Source organism: Phascolarctos cinereus, unplaced genomic scaffold (assembly GCF_003287225.1).
Source record: "Phascolarctos cinereus isolate Bilbo 61053 unplaced genomic scaffold, phaCin_HiC Scaffold_2;HRSCAF=192, whole genome shotgun sequence".
Classification (NCBI taxonomy): Eukaryota; Metazoa; Chordata; class Mammalia; order Diprotodontia; family Phascolarctidae; genus Phascolarctos; species Phascolarctos cinereus.
In genome coordinates, this window is record NW_027555625.1 from 200989227 (window position 1) to 200998100 (window position 8874).

At 39.2% G+C, this 8874-nt stretch overlaps 1 protein-coding gene and 1 pseudogene across 3 annotated transcripts in view; both read right to left on the reverse strand.

Moving 5' to 3' along the window:
* The window catches only part of LOC110212612 (integrin beta-1-binding protein 1-like), a 34980-nt gene extending 26153 nt beyond the window's left edge, over nt 1–8827 (reverse strand). Inside the window, exon 1 of the mRNA XM_020992614.2 lies at nt 8739–8827. The gene's annotated coding sequence lies outside the window, so the exon portion shown is untranslated. The remainder of the gene's footprint in view (nt 1–8738) is intronic.
* LOC110212613 (vacuolar ATPase assembly integral membrane protein VMA21 pseudogene) lies at nt 6825–8830 on the reverse strand (annotated as a pseudogene). Of its 2 annotated transcripts, none has more exons than XR_013484647.1 (2): nt 8739–8830; nt 6825–8009 (listed from the first exon to the last, which is right to left on the reverse strand). The product of XR_013484647.1 is annotated as a vacuolar ATPase assembly integral membrane protein VMA21 pseudogene, transcript variant X1 (transcript). The 2 variants fall into 2 exon arrangements; XR_013484648.1 differs by lacking the exon at nt 8739–8830 and adding an exon at nt 8365–8532.
* Nucleotides 8831–8874: the final 44 nt, after the last annotated feature.

Here is an 8874-nt window from a genome sequence, read left to right on the forward strand (position 1 = left end):
TTAGCCAGTACCAGATAGTTTGATATTTACTGCCTTATAATATAGTTTGAGGTCTGGTACTGCTAAACCTCCTTCATGTCCTTTTTTTCATTAGTTTCTTTGAAATTCCTGACCTTTTGTTCTTCCAAATAAATTTTTTTATTATATTTTCTAACTCAGTAAAATAATTGTTTAGTAATTTAATTGGGATGGTATTGAATTAGGTAAAATTTTCAGTTTTATTATATTGGCTTTGTCTACCCATAAACAATTAATATTTCCCCAATTATTTAAATCTGACTTTATTTGTATAAAGAATGTTCATATTGTTCCTAGGTCTGTTTTGGCAGGCATATTCTCAGATATTTTATACTGTCTACAATTATTTTAAATGGAGCATCTATTTTTATCTCTTCTTGCAGGGTTTTGTTGGTGGTTTATAAAAAGGCTAATGATTTATGTGGGTTTAGTTTACATCCTACTACTTTGCCAAATTATTTTCAACTAATTTTGTTTGAATCTCTATGATTTCCCAAATATATCATATTGTCTGCAAAAAACAGATCGTTTGTTACCCCAATTCCCATTCTGATTCTTCCTATTTCTTTTTTCTTCTCTTATTGCTATTGCTAGCATTTCTAAAACAATACTGAATATTGGTGACACATAATGCAGTTTCCCCATTTATGTCTTTTAATTAAATCTATGGTAGCTTTAACTTTGTCCGAGATCATGATTACTACCCCTGCATTTTTTAAATCGGCTGAAGCACAATAAATTCTACTCTGGCCCTTTATTTTAGCTGAGTATATCTCATTTTTAATAATTTCTCATAAACAATGTATTGTTGGATTCTGATTTTTAATCCATTCTGCTTCCCATTCCATTTCTGTTTTATGGGTAAATTCATCCCATTCACATTCAAAGTTATAATTACTAGTTGTATATTTCCCTCCATCCTATGTTTCCTCACTGTGTGTCCTTCTCTGCCATTTACCCTATGCTCAACTATCTAATTTACTTCTAACCACTACCTTGTTCTCCTATTCCTTTTTCCACTTACCCTTGTAAGAGTCCCTCCTTCATTCTCTCCCCCCTCTCCTAATTCTTAATCTACACATCTGTCTAAAAGTCCCTCCCTTATCCTACCCCCTTGCACTCTTATTTCTTTATAAATTTAGACTTTTATACCCTTCTAGATGCATATATTGTTCCCTCTTTAACCCAGTTCCAATGAGAGTAAGCTTCAGGCTCTACCAGTCCTCCACCCTGACTTGCTTATTCTACATCAGTTCTTCCTTTCAGGCCTCATTTGTATGAGGTAATTGCTCCTTTTTGCCTCTCTAGTTTTATTTTTTTTAAGAATAAACCCATCTTACTCAGCTCAGCCCAAGCCTTTCTTTCAAACTACCCAAGTAATGATGACAGTCATAAGAGTACTGATAATATTTTCTTTCTTTTCTTTTCTTTTTTTTTAAAAATATGAGGCAATTGGGGTTAAGTGACTTGCCCAGAGTCACACAGCTAGTGAGTGTTAGGTGTCTGAGGCCACATTGAACTCAGGCCCTCTTGAGTGCTAATATTTTCACATGTAAGTAAACAGTTTGACCTTTTAAGTCCTTTATAATTGGTCTTTAATGTTTACCTTGTTTCTCCTGAATTTTATATGTTGAATTTTCCACTGAGTTCTGGCCTTTTTGTCATAAATACCTGAAAGTCTTTCAGTTCATTGAATGTCGCTTTTATTTTTTGTTCCGGATTATACTCGAGTAAGTTATTTTTTGGTCTCAACCCCAGGTCTTTTGCTCTTTGAAATATTATATTCCAAGACCCATCGTCTTTTAATGTAGAAGCTGCTAGGTCCTGTGTGATCCTAAATGTAATTCTGTAGTATTTAAATTTTTTTTTTCCTTATTGCTTGAAGTACTTTCTCCTTAAGCTTGGAGCTTTCAAACTTGACTATGATATTCCTGTAAGTTTGCATCCTGTGATCTCTTTAAGGTGGTGTCTGGTAGATTTTTTCCTATTTTTACTTTATCCTCTTGTTCTAAAACTTCAGGGCAATTTTCCTTAATTTCTTGTAATATTGTGCCAAGACTCAAATTTTTCGATCATAACTTTCAGGTAGTCCAACAATTTTTACACTGTCTCCCCTCAATCTGTTCTCTAGATCAGTTATTTCTCTAAGAAGATGTTTCATATTCTCTTCTATTTTTTCATTCTTTTGATTTTGTTTTATTATTTCTTGGTGTCTTATAATGTCATTAGATTCCCTTTACCCAATTCTAATTTTCAAGGAATTTTCTTCTTTAAGTTTTTGGATCTCTTTCCAATTGGTTGACTTCCTCCTCATAATTTTTTTGGACTGTTCTTCTTTTCCTAATTTTCTCTCAATCTCTCTTGATTTTTGAAGTCCTTTTTAAGTTCTTCCAAGAATTCTTTTTGGGCTTGTGACATTGCTCTTTGAGTTAAAAACAGCTTTTTAACTTCACTATCCTCCTCTGAATATGAACCTAGATCTCCTCTATCCCCATAGTAGTTGTCTATGTTTGGATTCTTTCCTCTTTGCCTATTCATTCTTATTTTATTTTCAGCAGTTTATTATTGCAGTTGACTCTAGTCCCAAGGTGAGGGGAATGGTTCCCTAGGCCTCAGGTCCTTCTTACTGTTATTTTCTTAAGTCTGTCCAGGGACCCAATCTCCGGCACTTCTCTACTCTACCCCTGCCCGCCCAAAGGAAAAAAAAAAAACCATGGCTAGGGCTCCCAGCAATGCTATACCACAAATGCTCTTGCTCCCTACAGTCCCTCTGGTGGCTGCAAAGTTCAGCTCTCCCCTCTGCCATGGAACTGAAACCAGGAACTCCACTTTCCTGCAAATGCCCACAGCCAGCAGATTCCCCGCCCCTTTGCCACTCCACTCACCAGGCAAGTATTCATTCCTTTTCACCCACAACGGGGTCTGGGACTGAGTCTGCTCAGCACAGTTGGCCCTGGTATTCCACAACAGGAAGAATCTTTTAAAAAGCCTCCTCTACCCCCCCCCCACACACATTATCCTGAGGTAAAAGTTTCTGAAGCAATGCTAGTTCCCGACCCAGCTGCCCCTAGGGCTTGTTATTTGTTGAGTAACTCCTAGAGATGTTTGTTCCTCCACCCCTGAAAGTCAGTCTCTCAAGTTGTTTTAAGACAACTGCTTTAACCCCACTTTTATTTATTTCTGCCACTCTACATTCACTCGGAGGTGATGTTTGGTCTTTTTAGTAGGGGAAGTTTGGAGAGCCTGGAATTTTCTGATCTACTCCACAATCTTCCCAGAATCCTACCAGAATATTTAAAAAACAAGTTCACAAACTCCCCAGGTTAAGAACCCTTGACCTTAAGTGCCAAGCTGAAGAGACTGGATTTAATTCAACAGGACATGGGATGCCACTTAAGGTTTTTTGATGCAGATTCAATTTAACAAACATGTATTAGGCACCTACTAATGTGCTAGGTGATCTATGATTAACGAAATAAGCATTATCTATTCCTAGAGCTTTGACCGTTTATCCATTGTTTACTAAATAATAAATTTAAATGTTAAATTTAAATACTAAATAAGTTTACTAAATAATAATTTTCCAAGTACATGTGGTTGACTATACAGTGTATGTTTTATTTCATTGATCTACTTATCTCTTTTGCCAAATGATTTTGATAATTATTAAATTAATAATGTTATATAGCAGCTAAGTGATATAGTGAATAGAGTGCTGGGCCTGAAGTAAGGAAGACTGAGTTCAAATCTGACCCCTGGACAAGTCACTTAACCCTGTTTGCCTCAGTTTCCTCATCTGTAAAATGAGATGGAGAAGAACATCACAAACCACTGCAGTATTTTTGGTGAGAAAATCCCAAATGGGGTCATGAAGAGTTGAATGTGATTGAAATGACTGAACAACATGCACTAGACACTGGGAATACGAAGAGAACAAGTCACTCTCCTTTAAAAGGAGTTTTTATAGTGTTTATAAAGTTTTTATAAATCCTTGACACAAGAATAAAAAAATCCTCATCTCTTTTGCCCTCTGCATATTGTTTTTAAAGAATTAGGGAATCTAGTGGTCTTGGTAATGAATTTATACTGCAAGTCCTGAAATGCTGAGATAATTTAACTCTACATTTCTTACAGCATCTAACTCATATATCCCTTGTGTTCCTCTTCATATACAAGATGATCCCCCTTCCTTTCCACTAATCTTCCCCTTTACCAAACATTTTCCAAAGGAGGCTGAAGCCCTTCTAGACAGATGGGAAATAGTCCTGTGGAAAGAACATCAAAGTAGGAGTCAAAAGACCTGGATTCAAATTCTTGCCCTGACAATCCCTGGCTGTGTGGAATCTGTGTGTTGAGGGCACCACCATCCCTCTAATCTCCTGTACTTGTTTATACATATTTGTTTTATTGTCTCCCAATTAGATTGTGAATTCCTTGAGAGCAGGAATTGTCTTTTGCCTCTTTTGTATCCCAGCCCTTAGCACAGTGTGTGGCACCTAGTAGGTGCCTAATAAATGTTTACTGACTGCCTGTGTAACTAAGCTTGGAGTTATTTTGGCCTCCTCCCTCTCCTCATAATCCCCAGATGCTACTGCCCTTCCAAAACCACCTTGTATTCTCATTCTTTCTCATACATATATATGTATATGTATACGTATGCATGTATATGTTCTTTAAGCGGTTTTATATATATATACACATGTCTTCTCTAGTAGAATATAAGCATCTTAAGGCAGGGAGTTTCATTTTTGTTTTTGTATCCACAGTGCTTATTAACACTACTTAGCATATTATAGGAACTTAAATCATTGTTCAGAGAATGCTGACTTGCAGGAACTGATACAGAATGAACCCAAAGAACAATTTACATAATAACAACACTGTAAAAACAAACAATTTGAAAAATTTAAGAACTCTGATCCAAGCAATGACTGACCACAATTCCAGAGTACTCAAGATGAAGCATGCTTGTGATACTGAGGTGATAGACTCAAGGTACAGAATGAGACATATGTTTTTGGACATGGGCAATGTGGGAACTTGACAATGCATATTTGTTGCTACGAGAGTTTTTTGTCTTTTTTTTTCAAATGAGGGATATGAGAGAAAATAAATGCTTAACTGACATTTTTTAAGATCGTAAATGCTTTTTGATTTGGTGCAAATTGCTTCATCTCTCTGGCCTGTTTCAACTTCAGGAAACACTCAAAGGTGTGTTAGTGATAGCTTGCCGAGAAGCTCTCAATTGTAGATGGCTAAATTTTCAATGTGAAGATTTACACCTTGGAAATCTGCAAATGCTAAAAAGCAAGGCTTGATTTACTGCTCTGTTGATTGCCTGGCCTAGAGTTAGGAAGACTCATCTTCCTGAGGTCAAACCTGGCCTCAGACACTTGCTAGCTGTGAGACCCTGGACAAGTTGATTCACCCTGTTTTCTTCAGCTTCCTCATCTGTAAAATGAGCTGGAAAAGGAAATGGCACCCCAAACAGAGTCATGAAAGTTGAATGTGACTGAAAATAACTAAACAACAAGAGGCTCCTCTGTTGAAAAAGCAGTTGCTTGGAAAATAAGATGGTTTTGTCCTTTTTATACATCAATTTTCAGGACCTCATTCTAACAATGGTGATGAAGGGCTTGCTTCTATTCACCTACTGATGTAAGCACATGACAAAACAGGTACAATTCATATACTAGGGGAATACTTGGGAACTGCAAAGATGAAGAGTACTGGAATCTCACACTGGAAACTTATTTTAGAAATAGGAAAAAGATGCCTACTACCTCCACCCCAACCACCACCACTAAAGGACAACAGAAGCCTAGAAGTGAGGTAAAAAGAAACTGCATAACTTTTGTAGGTAGTAAGAAAGAGTTCCAATTAAGATAAAGCAACAGATATGAAGACTTCCAGAAGACAAACCCACATCAACCCTTAGCCTAAAAAGAAGCCTTTGCAGAAGTCTAAGTTCCACACTTTCCATTCACAAGCTGTCTGCATTGGCAGACAACAATGAAAGGCAATAATGGGGGCAATAAATTCAGACACACTTACATTTTATTACTTCTCAATCCATAAACTTCAATCCTTTTGTTTGGTTTTTACCTTTAACCATGTCTTTTCATTCCCTCAGTCTACTTTTAGTATTCAGTTACTTTAAATTCCATATAGAAAAACCAAGAACAAAGGCAAATTGTTACCTCCATTTCAGAACTTTCACTACAAGGAAGCTCTGATGTTGAAAACTGATTTCTAGTAAAAAAGCTCCACAGTGAGACTGACCTATAATGAAGTGAGCTATGTAAATGCCCACCAGAGAAACTTGGAAATCAGAGGTGGGTGAAATCTTCATTTGCTTAAATCAAGGATTTCTCTAAAATTAGGAAATGTCCACAAACACTGGACCCTGTTGATTTCAAATGGTTGGAAAGAACGCTAACCCATGGCACTTTAATCTCAATGTATAATCTGTGCTCCCCACCTCCAAACAAGAACAACAGCATTTTTAAATCTTCATAGGCCCAAACAAGAACAGCATTTTTAAATCTTCATAGCCCCAGCAAACACCACACATGACTCAGCCAGCACTTCAACAATATTTGTTACTGAACAGAACTTTGCTCTCATCCACAAGACAGTGGACTTTCAAGGAGTGCATTTCTTGGGTACCTAAAATCACCTAGCCTCAGGATAAAAGGAAAGTTTATTTGCTAGATGGTGATTACAAAAACTATGGAATTATGTTGGATTAAAACTCACTATTTTTAAAAATAATTTAGTGTAGCAAAAAAAAAACAACACCTAAGTTCTCTTTCAATAGTCAATTTACTAGTGAAACAGGACCCCACTCATCCTTCAGAAAACCCAAAATGCTTTAATATGAATGGATGTGATTTATTCTGGTTTTCACCCAAAATAATGTACAGGAAAATTCACACTGCTGAATAAATCTTAACGTGCAACATTTCAGGGAAAGATTTATTTCAGTGTCTAAAACCTGAGCACTTGTCTACATGAAAGGAAAACAAAAAAAACAATCTAATGACCTGAGCAGTTTTTACTCATTTCCAGTGTAAAGTGCAGTTTAATTTGCTAGTTAAAACCTGCACATGTCCTGAACAATTTTATATGTAATACAACAAAATAGTGCTAAATATATTTTCATTGTAAAAGGTTCATTTCAGTGTCTAAAACCTAAGCACTTATCTACATGAAAAGAAAACAAAAAGACAATCTAATGGCCTAAACAGTTTTTACTCATTTCGAGTGTAAAATGCAGTTTAATATGCTTGATAAAACCTGCTTGTGTCAGAGACAATTTTGCATTCAATACAACAAAACACTGCAAATATATTTTCCTTGTGAAATGGTGGAATTCTTTGCCTTTCAATTCCAGCTAATTGACTTTCTAACTTTTTCTTCCGAAATAAAGAGTGAAAATGACATTGATTTCACAAACTACTATACTGTAAAAGAGCATGACTGCTTAGATGGAAAGCTGTAAGCAATTTCCTGCATTTCAGCCTAATCATAAATGTACTGTGCACCTATTTTCTTATTCTATGCATTATCAAAAGGGGGTGATCCCGTCAGTCTTGTTTGCCTTCCCGCCATTGGCGGGAGCCTTCATTCCAGGCAAAGTACACGAAGAGCGCAAGTACCAGGTGAACAGCAACTACAGCAACAATCGCGGCATAGAAATAGCTGTCTCTGTTAGACATGCCCAGAGTACCTTCAAACACGTAGGATTTGGACGAGAAATATAATCCAATGGGCAAGGTGATCATTAAAGCCGAGAAAACCAGAAGAGTTTTTAGGGTGGATGTGAATGAGCCTTCATATCTCCGCTCACTCAGCATGGCCTCCTTCTCCAGCTGTTCCATCCAGGCCTGCAATGGGGGGTGAGGGGGGATGTCCGTGGCCGTGGCTGTGGCCGTGACCGTGACAGCCGGCGCTCTGGCTTGCTCACTCACGCACTTGGTCCACGCAGGCTGGGGAGGAAAGTGCAGTGAAGTTCTCAGCGGGCCGCCCCATCTGTGCAGACTTAAGTGCGGAATGCACACCGTTCCACCCCCACCTCCACAGCCGATTGTTAAATGCTGACCTTCACATCCCAGACAAGGCCTTAAGAAATGACAACTAACGCGTTTCCTCGATGTTTTAATAGCCTTGCCCCCCATTCTCATGCAGCATACATGCTTCCCCTCGGGCACCCCCTCCTCACCCTGGACAGTGCCTCCCTAGACCCTGCCTCACACCCCATGCCCCGAAGATGCAGCTAACGACGACGAGCACTCGGGCTTTGGAGAAGACACGCAGGTCCTAGGTTCCTGCTTGGTTACTTACACAGGGGGAGGCAGCTTCCTCCCCGAGCCTCAGTTTCCTTATCTGTAAAAATGAGAGGGATGAGCCGGCCGACTCTAGGGGAGTTCTCTCCCAGCTCGGAGTCGGGAGGCCACCGCCCTGATCCACAGAGGAGGGCAGCGCCCATTCTCTGTATTCGCCCCACTCTCCTCACCCCTCACCACCTCCCTCTTTGCCCCTGTCGCTATGGCAACCGGAGGCCTACCTAACCCTCCCCCCACCCTGACACAAGCTGCCGACTCACGACTCCAACTCTAAGGAGGCTGGCACGTGGCTGCGGGGCTGGGGGCGGGAAACCGAAGGGCCAACTGAGGAAAGAAAGGCTGAGCAGGGCGGGGTGGGGGCAGGGTCCTCACCTCACTGCCTCCGGGCTAGGAAGGGAAGAGCGGAGGCTCCCGGGTGAATACCGTACAAAATCGGCCTTCTCCAGTCGAAGTACCTGAAGCAACCACTCCCCCCTTCCCTTGGCCGTCAGACTTTTTTTTCTTTCCC